Genomic DNA, 17,500 nt, shown 5'->3' with positions numbered 1-17,500 from the left:
GGCCTAATTAGTGTCCTTGTCAGACAGACAGAGAGGAAGAGAGTGAGAGAACAAAACTGATTTAGTGAGGACAGGAAGGGCTCTGAGATGCAGACAGCACTGATGTTGCAGGGCGTGAGGTGCCTGTGAGCTCCTGGCCTCTGGGTGATATCATCCAGCACAGGCAGATTGTGTAATGATTCTCTTCCACTCTTCATTTCTCCATATTAAAGACGTTAAGATGTTAAATGTCAACTCCAGAGAAGACAGAAGTCAGAAGAACAACAGAACTGTCAAATCTATAATACAAGCTGACTAACCTCATACGGAGACACTGCTTCAAATTCACATGAGTTGTGTCTTTAGTGCTTATATGTTTTGTTTTCATTACATTTCTATTTGAAATCCTCTCATCCATATTCACTGTTTCATTTATGTCTTTTAGATATAACGTTTGGCACCAAGGAAACCAGAGAAGATTGTGAAGAGGGCAAAGAGGCTATGGCTGAGGAGATCACTGCTCAGGGTGGTGAGCGCTGGCATGCCCTTCTGATCCCTGTCTGATACCCGTCTGATACCTGTCTGATACCCGTCTGATACCCGTCTGATATCTGTCTGATATCTGTCTGATACCCGTCTGATATCTGTCTGATACCCGTCTGATATCTGTCTGATATCTGTCTGATACCCGTCTGATACCCGTCTGATATCTGTCTGATACCCATCTGATATCTGTCTGATATTAGACATTAGACATTTACGGAATTTGGCAGACGACCTTATCCAGAGCAACTTACATTTTTATCTAATTTTTATACAAGTGAGCAATTGGGGGTTAAGGGCCTTGCTCAGGGGCACCTCAGTCATGGCCTCAGGTCTGGGAATTGAACCCACGACCCGGTCACAAGACCAGTTCCCTAATCGCCAGGCCACAACTGCCACATACAGTATCTGTCTGATACGGATATCTTTCTGATACCCGTCTGATATCTGTCTGATCAAGTAACATCATAGTGCAGTGTCTTTGTGCAATCAATAATGACAACTGTGCTGCTCCCCAGACTTTAAAACATGATGCGCGTTCAAGAAATTAGATGTGAACAGCAAGTATGTGAAGAACATAAAACAGATGCATATGTGTGCGTGTGGACACACAAATCACACACTCACGTTCACATCCCAGAATCTCAAACTGCCCCAGTTGTCCGGCGTACTGGCCAGTTGTCCGGCGTACTGGCTCTCTACATAATCTGCAGAGTGCAGAGAAACAATTCCCAGAAACACACTGGTTTGACTTTCTTTGTTGTTTATTTTTTCCCATCCTGCACCTGACCTTCACCACAGTCATTTTTCCTGTATAAATAGTTCTGGTGACTAATGTCCCTCACATCAGCCTGCAGGGTTTAGGACGTGTTTTCTGATGCACAGCTGAGGCCGTGTTCAGGCGCTGCGCTGTGTAGCCATCAAACATGTTTGATCAGATTTTGGACTTGCTGTGTACAGTGTTTTTGCGTTTATGCAGTTTACTTAATGTGCAATTTCTAAGCAAACTTGCACATGTTGAGATGCAGGAAATAAGTTTCTGTCACTTAATCAGGTGTAAAATGTGCACACACCTCCCTCTCCCTCTCTCCTTCTCTCTCTCGCCCTCCTTCTCTCTCTCTCTCCCTCCCCCTCTCTCTCCCTCTTCCTCTCCCTCTCTTTCTCTCTCTTCTTCTTCCTCTCTCCCTCTCTCCCTCTTTCTCTCTCTTCTTCTTCTTATCTCCCTCTCTCTATCTATCCCTCTCTTGCTCTCTCTCTCACTCTCTCTCTCTTCCTCTCTCTGTCTCCTCAATCTGTTTTCCTCTGGACTTCATTTCAATGGCATGTCTCTAGACTTCAGTGCTGCTCGTTGAAGATGTTTTTGTAGACATATTTATTCCATTCTTGGGGAGCTCCGTTTACCACTAAATGAGTCACGCCTTCATCACCATTCACATCACTGCTCTGGAGTTACAGGTGATTGCATCATGGGAAGAGAGCAGCTGAGAACAAAGATGTCCACTTCTCCTCCCTCTCTCTCTCTCTTTTTCTCCCTCTCTCTCTCCCTCCCTATCTATCTATCTATCTATCTATCTATCTATCTATCTATCTATCTATCTATCTATCTATCTATCTATCTATACCCCTGTCTTCCTCTAACTGTCCCTATCATTCTCTCTTACTGTATCACACACACTCTTGTTTGAGTGTATGAGTATGTCTTCATCACCTACCACTGCTCTTCATCTGCTACGATGTAACTTGAGCAAACTTCTAGCTTAAGGAGATTCCTCGTGAGTAGCACATCTCTCTTGTCAGCAGAAAATCTGTTTAATGAGGCAGTGAGACACGATGCTGTAAAACCAAACCATAAACTTTTTTAAGGGTTTTCAAAAGAACATAAAAATGGTAAACTCTAGTATATGCGCGAGTGGGTATGCGTGTATGTGTTTATGTGTGTGTGCATGTGTGAGTTTATGCATGTGTAAGTGTACATTAGCATTAAACAGAATTCAAAGAGCCTGTTTAGCTCCACACCCAGCAGGCATGTCGTTCCACACCCTGAGCTTGATATCACCAAGTCCTTTGTAGTATTTTGTAATGTGGCCATTAAATATGCTTAACCAAAATAATGGAAGTCTTCTGGAACTAGAGTTGCTGCTTTGAACAGTGCGTAATGAGTCCCAGATATTCTCCTAACCCTCTGGCAATGGCGCTGCTAAGATTTCAAATCAATATTTTCCTGTGATCGTATCATGGCTAATTTTGACTCTCCCACTCTTGTCTTAGTATTGGGGATCAAAGAAGGCCACAATTCAAATATCACATGAACAGAAAGGAAAGAAGCGGTTGAAGTATTCGTGTCCTTAGGCATGTACAGTTCAGAGCTGAGCACGTAGTCCAGGACACGGGCAACACGCCTCCGTCTCAGAGTCGGACTGACTGAGAAAAGACCTCCGTGTTGCAGGCAGTAGTCTGAACACTGCTAGGGACTCAGCACAGGGTGGAGCTTCATGGACCACTGTACCAATGTGAGAGCAGGTCTACATGGACCACTGTACCAATGTGAGAGCAGGTCTACATGGACCACTGTACCAACGTGAGAGCAGGTCTTCATGGACCACTGTACCAACGTGAGAGCAGGTCTACATGGACCACTGTACCAACGTGAGAGCAGGTCTTCATGGACCACTGTACCAATGTGAGAGCAGGTCTACATGGACCACTGTACCAATGTGAGAGCAGGTCTACATGGACCACTGTACCAACATGAGAGCAGGTCTTCATGGACCACTGTACCAACGTGAGAGCAGGTCTACATGGACCACTGTACCAACGTGAGAGCAGGTCTACATGGACCACTGTACCAACGTGAGAGCAGGTCTTCATGGACCACTGTACCAATGTGAGAGCAGGTCTTCATGGACCTCTGTACCAATGTGAGAGCAGGTCTACATGGACCACTGTACCAATGTGAGAGCAGGTCTTCATGGACCACTGTACCAACGTGAGAGCAGGTCTTCATGGACCTCTGTACCAACGTGAGAGCAGGTCTTCATGGACCACTGTACCAATGTGAGAGCAGGTCTACATGGACCACTGTACCAACGTGAGAGCAGGTCTTCATGGACCACTGTACCAACGTGAGAGCAGGTCTACATGGACCACTGTACCAACGTGAGAGCAGGTCTACATGGACCACTGTACCAATGTGAGAGCAGGTCTTCATGGACCTCTGTACCAATGTGAGAGCAGGTCTACATGGACCACTGTACCAATGTGAGAGCAGGTCTTCATGGACCACTGTACCAACGTGAGAGCAGGTCTTCATGGACCTCTGTACCAATGTGAGAGCAGGTCTTCATGGACCACTGTACCAATGTGAGAGCAGGTCTACATGGACCACTGTACCAACGTGAGAGCAGGTCTACATGGACCACTGTACCAATGTGAGAGCAGGTCTTCATGGACCACTGTACCAACGTGAGAGCAGGTCTTCATGGACCACTGTACCAATGTGAGAGCAGGTCTTCATGGACCTCTGTACCAATGTGAGAGCAGGTCTACATGGACCACTGTACCAATGTGAGAGCAGGTCTTCATGGACCACTGTACCAATGTGAGAGCAGGTCTACATGGACCACTGTACCAACGTGAGAGCAGGTCTACATGGACCACTGTACCAACGTTAGAGCAGGTCTTCATGGACCACTGTACCAATGTGAGAGCAGGTCTTCATGGACCACTGTACCAACGTGAGAGCAGGTCTTCATGGACCACTGTACCAACGTGAGAGCAGGTCTTCATGGACCTCTGTACCAATGTGAGAGCAGGTCTACATGGACCACTGTACCAATGTGAGAGCAGGTCTTCATGGACCACTGTACCAATGTGAGAGCAGGTCTACATGGACCACTGTACCAACGTGAGAGCAGGTCTACATGGACCACTGTACCAACGTTAGAGCAGGTCTTCATGGACCACTGTACCAATGTGAGAGCAGGTCTTCATGGACCACTGTACCAACGTGAGAGCAGGTCTTCATGGACCACTGTACCAACGTGACACCAGGTCTTCATGGACCACTGTACCAATGTGAGAGCAGGTCTTCATGGATCACTGTACCAATGTGAGAGCAGGTCTTCATGGACCACTGTACCAATGTGAGAGCAAGTCTTCATTGACCTCTGTACGAACATGACCACACCCTTTGTGACCCATGTGACCATGCCCTCTGTGACCCATGTGGCCACGCCCCCTCTCTGTGACCTGTGTGTCCACGTCCTCTGTGACCCATGTAACCATGCCCTCTGTGACCCATGTGACCACACCCTCTGTGACCCATGTGACCACACCCTCTGTGACCACACCCTCTGTGACCCATGTGACCACACCCTCTGTGACCCATGTGACCACGCCCTCTGTGACCCATGTAACCACGCCCTCTGTGACCCATGTGACCACACCCTCTGTGACCCATGTGACCACACCCTCTGTGACCCATGTGACCACACCCTCTGTGACCCGGGTGAACAGAAAATAGGACTATATTGGAAGGGTTAGAAGCTTGACCTTTAGCCCCTGCAGTCTTTAGCCCCTTACAGCTAGTCCTCTTACAGGATCTTTGTATTATTATAATCATTTAGAATTTGATTTACATTTTGAAATGTTATTTCAGCCATCTAGAATTATTAGGTGGAATAATTGCCCAAGTCTGAGATGCTGGTTTTGTGATAATGTACAATTATCAATAATTATCATGATTTGTCACTATCAAAATGGCTGAATGATTGCTTGTATGTTTTAAAGACACAATTTTTATTATTTTCTTATTTTATTTTCTTGTTTTATTTCACATTTTATGGTGCTTTGTCTCTGCCTGTCTAAATGCATGATAGGCCACTATATTCTTCAGCTCAATGGCAATCCCACTGAAATCTCCATAGAATCAGATAATACAAGGATAGACACACATCCAATACCTCCTCCACTGGTTAAAGAAGAAGGATTTATGAGCCATGATAACAGGTGCAAGGATATTCTTCTTTGTGATGTGAATCTTTAAAACAGCAGTCTGGATGGACTATTGCCATTGATAATAAGTACCAATGCCATCGTCCACAACTAGAGGCAAAACTCCCCTTGCAGAGCACCAGTATCAAATGAGGTCATGACCGTCCTAAAAATAAACGTCCAAGGCGAAACACTGTTCATGTGTGCAGACTGAGCAAATTAGCAAAGACCTCCTTAAATTTGTCACAGTGGTCTGGGTGTATCAGGAATATGTAGGAACACAGTTCGCTATCAAAACTTATTAACACAGTATTAACACACCACCGCATTTTCCCATCCATTGGCTGACTTAGATATGACTTAGATATGACGTAGATATGACTTGTGTGCTGACAGATTCAATGATGAAATACTGCAATCCAGATTGGTTACTAGCTAATGAAAACCCAACTCAACCAAACTCAAATGAAAGTATACAGCACAGTACAGCCTGCTGGCCAGTGTTAGTGACAAGACGTTAGCCAACATAGATAAGATATGTGTAACAAAGAGACATTGAACTACAGCAGGAAAGAATTAAGAACCCCAGTAAACGGCCTGGACAAGGGCGAGTTGGAAGAGCTCTCGGGTTCGTTCATCTGAGACGCTGTGTCTGCTCTCTGCTGTGTGAGAGTTTGTAAACAGCCATATCGCAGTTTGCTAATTCAATAGTCAAGCCCAAATCCAAAATCCCACTTAAATCCAATGTAATTGATTTATACAAGTGGAGTGATTTGACACAATTAACTCTCCTTCCACTGTGAACTTAAGAACACATCACCCATAAAAAGACTGTATTGCTACTGAACTCATTGCTACTGGACTGACTGCTACTGAAGCTTGTATTGATTTGGCTATTAGGGTTGCTACAGACTGCTAAGTAAAGAAAGATGAAGCCCAGAGCTCAACAGAAGCGATGACCAGCCCCAGTTTAACAGAGATATCCATGTAGGACAGCTGTGGTCATCTGTGACCATCCACAGTGTCAGCATGGAAACTAAATGCAAAGATGTCTGACTTCCTTTCAGAGGGATGGCACCACAGTAGCTCAGCAATCAGCACACTTCACCAAAGATATTAGGGTGGCAGAGGAATCTGGGGTCTCGGGGTTGGCAGGGGTATCGGTGTGCAGGGATGAAGATCCTCGGGGTGGGCAGGGGTATCGATGTCCAGGGATGAAGATTCTCGGGGTTGGCAGGGGTATCGATGTCCAGGGATGAAGATTCTCGGGGTTGGCAGGGGTATCGGTGTGCAGGAATTAAGATTCTCAGGGTTGGCTGGGGTTTCTGACATACTGAAAGTGGAGGTTAAGCACAATAGTGTTGTTTATATCTGCTCTTGCCTCTCAGACCCTGATGAAGGTTTTTCTCTTAGTTGGGTTCAGAGCACTGAACTGCAGGATGGATTAGACACGCGTGTTCGCTCTCGTTCCACAGACCCATCGGTGGATTGTGGCAGGTGAACCTTAAAGGACTAATACAGAACGATACACTCATGGCTCAGACACTGTAGCTGGGTACAACATGAAGACCATACCTGACTACCAAACAGACATTGGGCTAAATGGGTAGTAAAGCCCAAGAGCTAAACCTTACAGCCCCAGTTACTTAAACCAGTTAGTTCATTTCCTTGATTGACATCGGTGATCTGTGTCTTCAATCACAGCTTAATTAGACTAGTTGTGTCCTATTCACACTCCTGACGAGGCCCCTCCTCCAGGGACGGCCAAAATGTCAGCGGTGATTGTGTGCAGATGTAATTAACAGGGCTAGAGAACACAGGCTCATGACCACAGCCTGGCTCTCTGATAACCTTATTTTGTTTTCTTTGAGTAATTGGTGTGAAAACATAGATCTGAATAACCAGATAAGATTTGCTGCTTTTCACAGTCACCACTGCGTTGTTTTTTAATTAGTTTAGTGTGGTTCAAACACAAGGTGGATGTAGGAGCTTGTAGCCTCGTGTCAGAGTGACGTAAGGTAAGATCATTTGTCTGAGCTTCTGTGGAACACAGCAGACTGCTTGGGTTCATTCCTCCATCTTCAATTTAGTCTCTTCCAGCTTCTTCTAATTCTTTGTGCCATCCTCACGAAAGTACCCCAGGAGGGGGCAGTTAACCCAGTTAGAGGCTCTCATTCACCGCACACTCTGCACTCTCTCTCTCTCTCTCCCTCCCTCCCTCTGTTTCTCTATTTTCTTCCCCTCTCACTTCTCCTCTTTGTTTGTTTACTGGAAAGATGAGGAACCTAATTAATCTGCGTCAGAGAGCGAGAGGAGGAGCATCTCGACTCGATCTCAGCAGTGGACACTCCCGCACACCCACATCTGAAGCTTCATTTATTTCTTGTTTATAATTAATTGATGCCATAGCATGCGTGTGTGTGTGTGTGTGTGTGTGTGTACGTGTGCATGCATGTGCGTGCATGTGTGTGTGTTTATGTGTGAGGGAGATGGAGAGAAAAGAAAACAGAAAGACATACATAAAGACAAAAAGATTGAAAGTAGAGATGGAGATAAGAGAGAGATGGAGATGAGATATAAAATGAGAAATAAAAATGAAATAACATTTTCATAACAATTTGCTGGGACTAAAGGAGTGAATGGCTGAGGCTGTTGTTTTCCAAAGGAGTCGAGCAGCGTGGTAATAGGCATCATCAACTCTCTGTGCCAGGACATGAACACTGTGGTTCAGGTGTGCAGTATTTTATTGGACTCGCAGGTGATGAGTCTCATAGATAGATTTGCGTCACTAGACCATAAATCCAACATTATAATACAACACGCAGGTCAAAGCAGCAGCACAAACACACACATACACACACATATAAACACGCAAACACACACATATAAACACACAAATGCACACATACACACATGTAAACACGCAAACACACACATACACACATGTAAACACGCAAACACACACATAAACACATGTAAACGCGCAAACACACATACACACACAAACACACACATACACACACATATAAACATGCAAACACACACATGTAAACACGCAAACACACACATACACACACATAAACACGCAAACACACACATACACACACATACACACACTCTCACACACACACTCACATACACACAATCTCACATACATCCACACTCACATACACACACACCATCTGTAAAACCTTGGCCCATTTGAACCCTCTAGGCAGTAATAATAGCCTATTGGCACAGACATGCATGCGTGTGTGTGTGTGTGTGTGTGTGTGTGTGTGAGGGGGGGGTGTAGAATCTGCCCTACTGTGCTAACAGCTTGAACCCCCTTGGCTCATTTTTGCACTGAAGCCGTTACTATGCAGTCAGCCAACAGTGAGATAGAAGGACCAATGAAAAAAGCAGCAGCATATCTCCGCCCACACTGGGCGTGCTCCTGCCCCAGAGTCTCCGCCCACACTGGGCGTGCTCCTGCCCCAAAGTCTCCGCCCACACTGGGCGTGCTCCTGCCCCAGAGTCTCCGCCCACACTGGGCGTGCTCCTGTCCCAGAGTCTCCGCCCACACTGGGCGTGCTCCTGCCCCAGAGTCTCCGCCCACACTGGGCGTGCTCCTGCCCCAGAGTCTCCGCCCAGACCGGACCGCGTGTCTGGTGAGATCCAGTAGGGACACAGTGGCAGCAGTAGTGAAGGTGCCCTGGTCTGCAGACTGATGTGTGGGAGGGCAGTCTGGCTCACGCTGGTGAGATGAACCCTGAGATGACTGAGGCTGCCCTGCTGGACACCTGCTGGACCAGGGGAGGTTGTAGGCACAGATGACCAGAGGGGTCAATTCCAGGTTCAGAAAGTAAAAGTCCTCACCAGGATTTTGCTCAGGCTTCCTGGATTGTGTTGATTCCTCTAAGTTTATCTGGATTGCACTAATTAGAAAATCTAGCAAGCTTGAGCAAAATCCTGGTGAGGACTTTTACTTTCTGAACCTGGATTATACAACTCTGCAGATGACTCAGGAAGGACAGGTGTCTCAGAACAGCCTTCACTAAACCAAACCAGCACTATAGAGCTTGTTAGTTTTGTTCCAAGGCATCATGGGAGTTGTAGTTTCAGTAATTAAACCTCTAATGACTTGGAGCAAAAGACAAGCAGGCGAAGATAAAAGAAGCAGGATGAGAAGAGGATGAGAGGCGTGGCCTGTGCTGAGGGTAACCAATCACAAATCACTCAGCTAGAGAACAGCTAGAGATCTACCAGGAGAACGTTGAGAAGAAACCTGGCTTTAAAAAACAAGACAAGAAAAGATAGGAGAGTGAACCGCACAGGACCAATGATCTGGAGCGGTCAAACTGCAGGATGTGAGTCGTGAAGGCTGCTTCATCTGAGCGCGTGCGGAGACTCAGACCATCTTAGTGTGTGCACCTGAGTGCCTGCGTTGTCTGCAGACGTGTGCGGAGACCGAGCATGTGCAGAACTCAGCACAGATCCTTCCTCACGCAGGAACTGTGCCTAGCTGAGCAGTGTGTCAGCCTGTGGAGGAAACAGAAACAAATGTGGCATTTGGAAAGGAGGCTGTAAATAAGGGCCTAGACACGGTCGGGCAGGGCGGAGCTCACCAGGAAATTACACATTTGTCAGTCTGGATAAGGTCAGCATGGAAATCAGCTGGCAGCATTAATCGAATGCAACAGGGTAAAGGGAGGTGTGTGTACAGGGAGGTGTGTGTATAGGGAGGAGTGTGTAAAGGGATGCTTGTGTAAAGGGAGGTGTGTGTAAAGGAATACTCGTGTAAAGGGAGGCTTGTGTAAAGGGAGGAGTGTGTAAAGGGAGGCTCATGTAAAGGGAGGAGTGTGTAAAGGGAGGAGTGTGTACACGGAGGAGTGTGTAAAGGGAGGAGTGTGTAAAGGGAGGAGTGTGTAAAGGGAGGCTTGTGTAAAAGGAGGAGTGTGTAAAGGGAGGAGTGTGTAAAGGGAGGAGTGTGTACACGGAGGAGTGTGTAAAGGGAGGCTTGTGTATAGGGAGGCTTGTGTAAAAGGAGTTATATGTAAAGGGAGGAGTGTGTATAGGGAGGTGTGTGTATAGGGAGGAGTGTGTAAAGAGAGGTGTGTGTAAAGGGAGGTGTGTGTATAGGGAGGCTTGTGTAAAAGGAGTTATATGTAAAGGGAGGTGTGTGTATAGGGAGGCTTGTGTAAAAGGAGGTGTGTGTAAAGGGAGGTGTGTGTATAGAGAGGAGTGTGTAAAGGGAGGATTCTGTGAAGGGATGTGTGTGTAAAGGGTCACACCCCCCCCCCCCACCCCCCCTGCTGGACCCGTCCTCCCTCATCTGAACCTCCTGGCGGCCACTGGGTGCAGCAGCTAAACATGTCAGTTTGTGGCCTGTCGCAGGTGGATGTCGGGGTGAGTTAACGGTGTTAATTAGGTTGCTTCCTGTCCTCGGGGAGTGTGACACTCCAGTGAAGTATTTATGGACCCAGAAGACTTGTTGGTGTTTTATTTTGTTTTCACCGCATTATGAGATCACAAAAACAAACTCGAGACACAACGCATGGTAACGAGGAATGCAACGGAGTCCTTAATTAAATCCAACTGGTCCAGATCCACAGTGCAAGGTTTTGGTGTTACTTGTCTATTCATGCTTCCTGCCACTAGCAGAAATGCAAAGAGAAGATTCCAAGTTCTGGCATTAATATTCCATTTTTATCTCTTGCCATTGGCAACAGATTTCGTAATACATACATCTCACCCGCTGTCAACAACTAATTCCGTGTCACAGCTTTTGCATAATTAAAATTTTACAGGAAAATCACCAGCACTGTGTGTGAAGGTTGAAAGTGGGCTGAGTCCAGACCCTGTGAAGGTGATAGTGGGCAGAGTCCAGACCCTGTGAAGATGATAGTGGGCTGAGTCCAGACCCTGTGAAGACCCCACCGTGATGGACTCTTAGTGGCGGCCCCGGGGCAGCAGGGTTGGAGCTGACGGCGTGAGATTAGCCGTCGCAGTTTCAGGGTCTGTCAGCAGCGCAGCTCTAAGCACCGTCTGCTTCTGTGGTCAACGTTAGCCAAACATCTCTGATCACCTCAGGGGCTGCAGGGGCTTCAGGCTCCACATAAACTCCCCAGAGGTTCGCAATTATGGATGAAGCGATTATTTTTAGTGGTTGTGCGTATAGGTGTGTGTGTATATGTATGTGTGCCTATGTGTGTGTGAACCTCTGTGTGCGTGTGTATGTACTGTATGTGTGCCTATGTGAGTGTGAACCTCTGTGTGTATGTGTGCGTTTGTGTGAGCCTGCATGTGTGTGTGTGTGTGATTGTGTGTGTGCACGTGTGTATGTGTGTGTGTGTAGGTGCGAGCGTGCATGTGTGTGTGTGTGTGTGTGTGCGCGTGTGTGTGTGTGTGTGTGTGTGTGTGTGTGTGTGTGTGTGTGTGTGTGTGTGTGTGTGTGTGTGTGTGTGTGTGCGCGTGTGTGTGTGTGTGTGTGTGTGTGTGTGTGTGTGCGTGTGTGTGTGTGCGTGCGCTGGAGGGGAGAGACGAGGGGAGAGGGGGAGGAGAGAGGAGAGAGGAGGAGAGAGGGGGAGGAGAGAGGAGGAGAGAGGGAGAGGAGAGAGGAGAGAGGAGGAGAGAGGGGGAGGAGAGAGGAGAAGAGAGGGGGAGGAGAGAGGAGGAGAGAGGGGGAGGAGAGAGGAGGAGAGAGGGGGAGGAGAGAGGAGAAGAGAGGGGGAGGAGAGAGGAGGAGAGAGGGGGAGGAGAGAGGAGGAGAGAGGGAGAGGAGAGAGGAGGAGAGAGGGGGAGGAGAGAGGAGAGAGGAGGAGAGAGGGGGGGAGGAGAGAGGAGGAGAGAGGGAGGGAGGAGAGAGGAGGAGAGAGGGGGAGGAGAGAGGAGGAGAGAGGGGGAGGAGAGAGGAGAGAGGAGGAGAGAGGGGGAGGAGAGAGGAGAAGAGAGGGGGAGGAGAGAGGAGGAGAGAGGGGGAGGAGAGAGGAGGAGAGAGGGGGAGGAGAGAGGAGAAGGCAGTGGAGGAGATGTAGGCTGAGATCTACACACGCTCTACACTCCACCATTGTTCTCTGATGCTTTTTTTGGACACAAGCACACAAGCACTTGCTTGTCTTGTGATCAAATGAAAGCATGCTGGGAAGTGATGATCACCCTGGGTGTGAGTGGCACAGCAGCGGTGTGGGAGATCACCTGTCTCCACTACTCAAAGAGAAACGCCACAAATATGCCAATAAAATCAACTCCACTGAGACGAGCACAAATCGTTGGGCTTCTGAGAAAAGCAGTGGTGATTTTTCAGTGGAAATATTAAAATGAGTCTTTTTAAGTTATGAAGAGCTCTCTGCTGAATTCTGTAATGTGTTTGCTGTTGTGTGTTTGTGAGTGTGCGACACAGGCCGGTCTGGTCTGGTCTGCCTTCCACATCAGATCCAGTGCGTCAGCGATTTCTCTGACACAGTCAGATTGGTTATGGCTCCTTTCTTATGAGGCCCATCTATTTAGAGGGTGACAGGGCAGAAACACACACACACACACACACACACACACACACACACTCTACAGCATCAGGAACAGACCAGTTTGATGTGTGAGTGAGGTGCGTGGTGATGGATGAAGCAGGGTGGTGTGAGCTGAGGTCTCTTCTCTATCAGTGCCAAAGGACTGAAGCTGAATTTATTTTTCTTTATTTTTTGGCCTGCAAAAACATGACTGAGCATTGACAAACACATGTACATCACAATGACATCACACTGACATCACACTGACATCACACTGACATCACACTGACATCACAATAACATGACAATGACATCACAATGATATCATATTAACATCACAATAACATGACAATTACATCACACTGACCACATAGACATCACACTGACATGCGATGACTACATGGATATCACATTGGACCACAGACATCACCATGGTCTTCAGACTGACCACACTAACATTCCACAGCTTATATGGACATCACACTGACCACATGAGTATCAGGAGACCAGCTCTGCTCAACTCAACACTCAGGTTTAGAGTCCTTCTAGAACCTGACCGAGCTCCAGTTCTGACATAGTCAGGAAGGAGCAGGAACTGCAGAGGGGGAGACTGTAGAGAGGCGGGGCTACAGAGAGGCGGGGCTGTAGAGAAGCGGGGCTACAGAGAGGCGGAGACTGCAGAGGGCGGGCCTGCAGAGAGGCGGGGCTACAGAGAGGCGGTGTTTGAGGTGAGCAGGAGTGATGGCTGTGAGAGTTATCAGACCTCTCTGCCAGACTCCTGAGCTCCAGCTATTTGAAACTAGACAGCATTTTATTTGGCCATAAACACAGAAATAAAAGGAATGAAAACCTTCCTGGGTGTCAGACCACATGCAGGTGTGGTGGGTACAGAGATGACGGCCGGGGAGTCCAGAGTGCTCTGTGTTTGGACACTCCAGAACACTCCAGAACATTCCAGAACACTCCAGAACATTCCAGAACACTCACTTCCAATTGTTCTGAAAGAATAGGGACAATGAACAATACTGTTGCTACTGAACAATACTGTTGCTACTGAACAATACTGTTGCTACTGAACAATACTGTTGCTGTTGTTGGTGGTGGTGGTATTTGTGGTGGTGTTTGTAGTGGTGGTGGTGGTGTTTGCGGTGGTGGTGGTGGTGTTTGTGGTGGTGTTTATGGTTGTGTTTGTACTGGTGCTTGTAGTGGTGGTGGTGGTATTTGTGGTGGTTGTGGTGGTGTTTGTGGTGTTGATAGTTATGTTGGTGTTTGTTTATATTCTATAAAATTCTTGTACACGGCTTTAAACCCACATAATTCAATGCAATCCTCCCAAGATCTTTTATAGCACACATATCTGAACAGTTTGCCTGAGGGACCTTCCAGAATGTCATAAAATGCATGACCAGCAGGGGGCAGCACGCTGACAATAGGGCACATGAGCTTAATCACCTCAGAACACAAATCCTGAGCAGAATCCTGAGCTCTTTCATAACAGCAGATACATAACAATAATGACAGTAGTGAGTATAAAAGGTGTGTCATGTCTCCTCCAGTGCCATGTGCACATGCGTGAATAGACGGCCTGCCTTGTATTTCAGTCACGCTCAGCAAGTGGAAACACTGGAGTTTGTGTCCAACTGGAGCTTCTGTGCGGACCTCAAGGCTAACAGAGGACTGACTGTCTGCTCAGAACCACCAGCATTGTGTAAGATAAGAAACCCTCCCAACACAATTCTGGGGGGTTCACATGTGTGCCAGTAGAGTGCTGTCCTGTTCATTTAATGGTTATTTCTCTAATGAACTGTTTAATGGGTTTAAAGTGTAGTGAGACATGGCTAATTTGGTATAAGCTCGTGTCCTTCTTACTCTGAACTGGGCGGGTCTATTCCCAAACAGCAGACTGTAATCTGAGGACGATACTCCTTCAGTAAAGTCCCTAAGAGCTCAGGGGAAGGATCTATTGAGCAGGGGTTTATGTTCTGGGATATAAATCCGTTTATATTTGGCTTCAGTTTGCCTTTTCTCCATTGCTCAGTTCCTTGCTACGTCGAGAAAAAAAACCCCAACAACACCAGCAATGGGTGGTGGGGTCACAGACGAAGGAGTGTGTGTGTGTGTGTGTGTGTGTGTGTGTGTGTGTGTGTGTGTGTGTGTGTGTGTGCACGCTCCACACACACACACTGAGCAGAGAAGGTCACATGGTGACCTGCATGCTGAGACCCTGCTGAGCCAGGACAAAGACCTGAAAACAAGCAGCACAGTAATCCCTCACCACGGAAACGGAAAGGCTCGCCACGGAAACGTCTTTTTCAGAGCCAACACTTGAAATGCTCCTTGACAACATACAGCAGTGAGAGGGTAGACAGCAGATCTATCAGCCTTCTCCCGTAATATAACAATAAAATCATTTAAACATGTAAATATCTATCTGTATTCAAGATGGCGGGGAGGTGGTACTCCTGCCTCTCTGTCTAGACTGGCTGATTAATTGTTTGTCAGTCAACTGAAGACAGCCAATGTCATTGAGCCCCGCCCACGTTCTAAAGCTGTCAATCAGACTGGTAATGCGTCTCCACTGACTACACACCCACCCTTTGGTAAAATCATTAGTATCATAGGCACACGCGGCACTGACAGGCCCCGCCCCCCTCCAAGACTCCATTTTCCTGCCTTTGGTGTTATTAGTTTTTAAGAATGACCCAGACCCGGGATCACCAGCTCAGTGCTGACAGATGTTCTACCCCCCAGAGACGCTCCAATGTCTAAACGTCCTCCAGCAGTTCCCCTCCCTGCAGACAGGGGGTGATAAACAGACAGAAGCAAGCAGCTGTTCCTGGAGAAAGCACAGACCACGTGGGAATCTGCATTCAGAGGTCAGAGTTCACACTGGGCTCATAACTCACGAGGAGTTACCCACGGCTATCTTATAGGCCAGCAGATAAACTGGGGCAAAGCTGTCAGCACTTCAGTTTCAAACAAAACAAGGTGTTATGTGGAGATGCGTGAGGACTTGTGAGCAAACACCCTTTACAGCAAACACCCTCTACAGCAAACACCATCTCTAGAGCAAACACCATCTACAGCAAACACCCTCTGTACAACAAACACCCTCTACTGCAAACACTCTGCAGCAAACACTCTCTGTATAGGAAACACTTTGTCTAAAGCAGGATCTGGTATCCAAGGAAATAACAGCATGATCGGATCCCTAGAGTAGATGAACACAAACATTGTACTGAGAGAGAGAATGGACTGTTCAGAGTGTGTTTGTGTGATCCACCTCTATGTGGTTGTGTGTCTCCTTTATGTGCTGACACACACACACACACACACACACATACTTACACTCACACATGCACACATGCACACACACACACACACAGACACACACACACTCTCTCTCTCTCTCTCACACACACACACACACACACAAACACACACACACACACACACTAATGCATGGGATCTAGATGTGTGTGTATGTCAAAACACTGACCACAGATCACTGGCTCTTCACTTGGAGAGATACCAGACGGAGAGGAAAAACTCCTGCAGCTTCTGCCACCTCCAGGTGTGTGTGTGTGTGTGTGTGTGTGTGTGTGTGTGTGTGTGTGTGTGTGTGTGTATGTGCTGTTGTTTTTGTTCATGAACAGCATCACACACCCCCGAGTGTTGGCGTCTTCAACAATATAGCCATCAGGCGGGACACACAGTCCCGCAGGAAACAAGAACGTTTTGCAGAAGACACAACAAAAAAGGGAAACAATGGTGCAATCTGCACACTGGAGAGACACGAAACACCATTTCACCAATCCAAGATCCCACGTGGGAGTTAGGAGTGAAAGAGAAACTTGCTAATCATCAGTTCCAGTGCGTAATCCTTCCCCACAGGGCAGTGCGAGACACCAGCAGCCTCTCTGCAGATGACGTGTGTTTTCAGCTCCATTTTGACAGGGTGTTCCGTAATGTCCCTCAAATTCTTAATAACTGTGCGACTTTGAGCAGTAGGAGGTCTTCTTATACTGGAGGGGCGGAGTAAAGACTGACCTGTGTGGAGGTGGTGGAGTAAAGACTGACCTGTGTGGTGGAGTAAAGACTGACACATGTGGAGATGGAGGAGTAAAGACTGACCTGTGTAGAGATGGAGGAGTAAAGACTGACCTGTGTGGAGATGGAGGAGTAAAGACTGACCTGTGTAGAGATGGAGGAGTAAAGACTGACCCATGTGGAGAAGGTGGAGTAAAGACTGACCTGTTTGGAGGAGTAAAGACTGACCTGTGTGGAGATGGTGGAGTAAAGACTGACCTGTTTGGAGGAGTAAAGACTGACCTGTGTGGTGGAGTAAAGACTGACCCGTGTGGAGATGGTGGAGTAAAGACTGACCCGTGTGGAGATGGTGGAGTAAAGACTGACCCGTGTGGAGATGGTGGAGTAAAGACTGACCTGTGTGGAGATGGTGGAGTAAAGACTGACCTGTGTGGAGATGGTGGAGTAAAGAC

The 17,500-nt window shown here is 47.4% G+C and overlaps 1 protein-coding gene across 3 annotated transcripts in view; it reads left to right on the top strand.

Annotated features, from left to right (window-relative positions):
- The window catches only part of lingo2 (leucine rich repeat and Ig domain containing 2), a 232,399-nt gene that overhangs the window by 149,858 nt on the left and 65,041 nt on the right, over nucleotides 1–17,500 (top strand). For all 3 annotated transcript variants that reach the window (XM_077021016.1, XM_077021017.1, XM_077021018.1), the window contains one exon: nucleotides 425–508. The gene's annotated coding sequence lies outside the window, so the exon portion shown is untranslated. The remainder of the gene's footprint in view (nucleotides 1–424; nucleotides 509–17,500) is intronic.

This window comes from Brachyhypopomus gauderio, chromosome 11 (assembly GCF_052324685.1).
Source record: "Brachyhypopomus gauderio isolate BG-103 chromosome 11, BGAUD_0.2, whole genome shotgun sequence".
Classification (NCBI taxonomy): Eukaryota; Metazoa; Chordata; class Actinopteri; order Gymnotiformes; family Hypopomidae; genus Brachyhypopomus; species Brachyhypopomus gauderio.
This window is presented reverse-complemented; position numbering and strand designations above follow the sequence as displayed.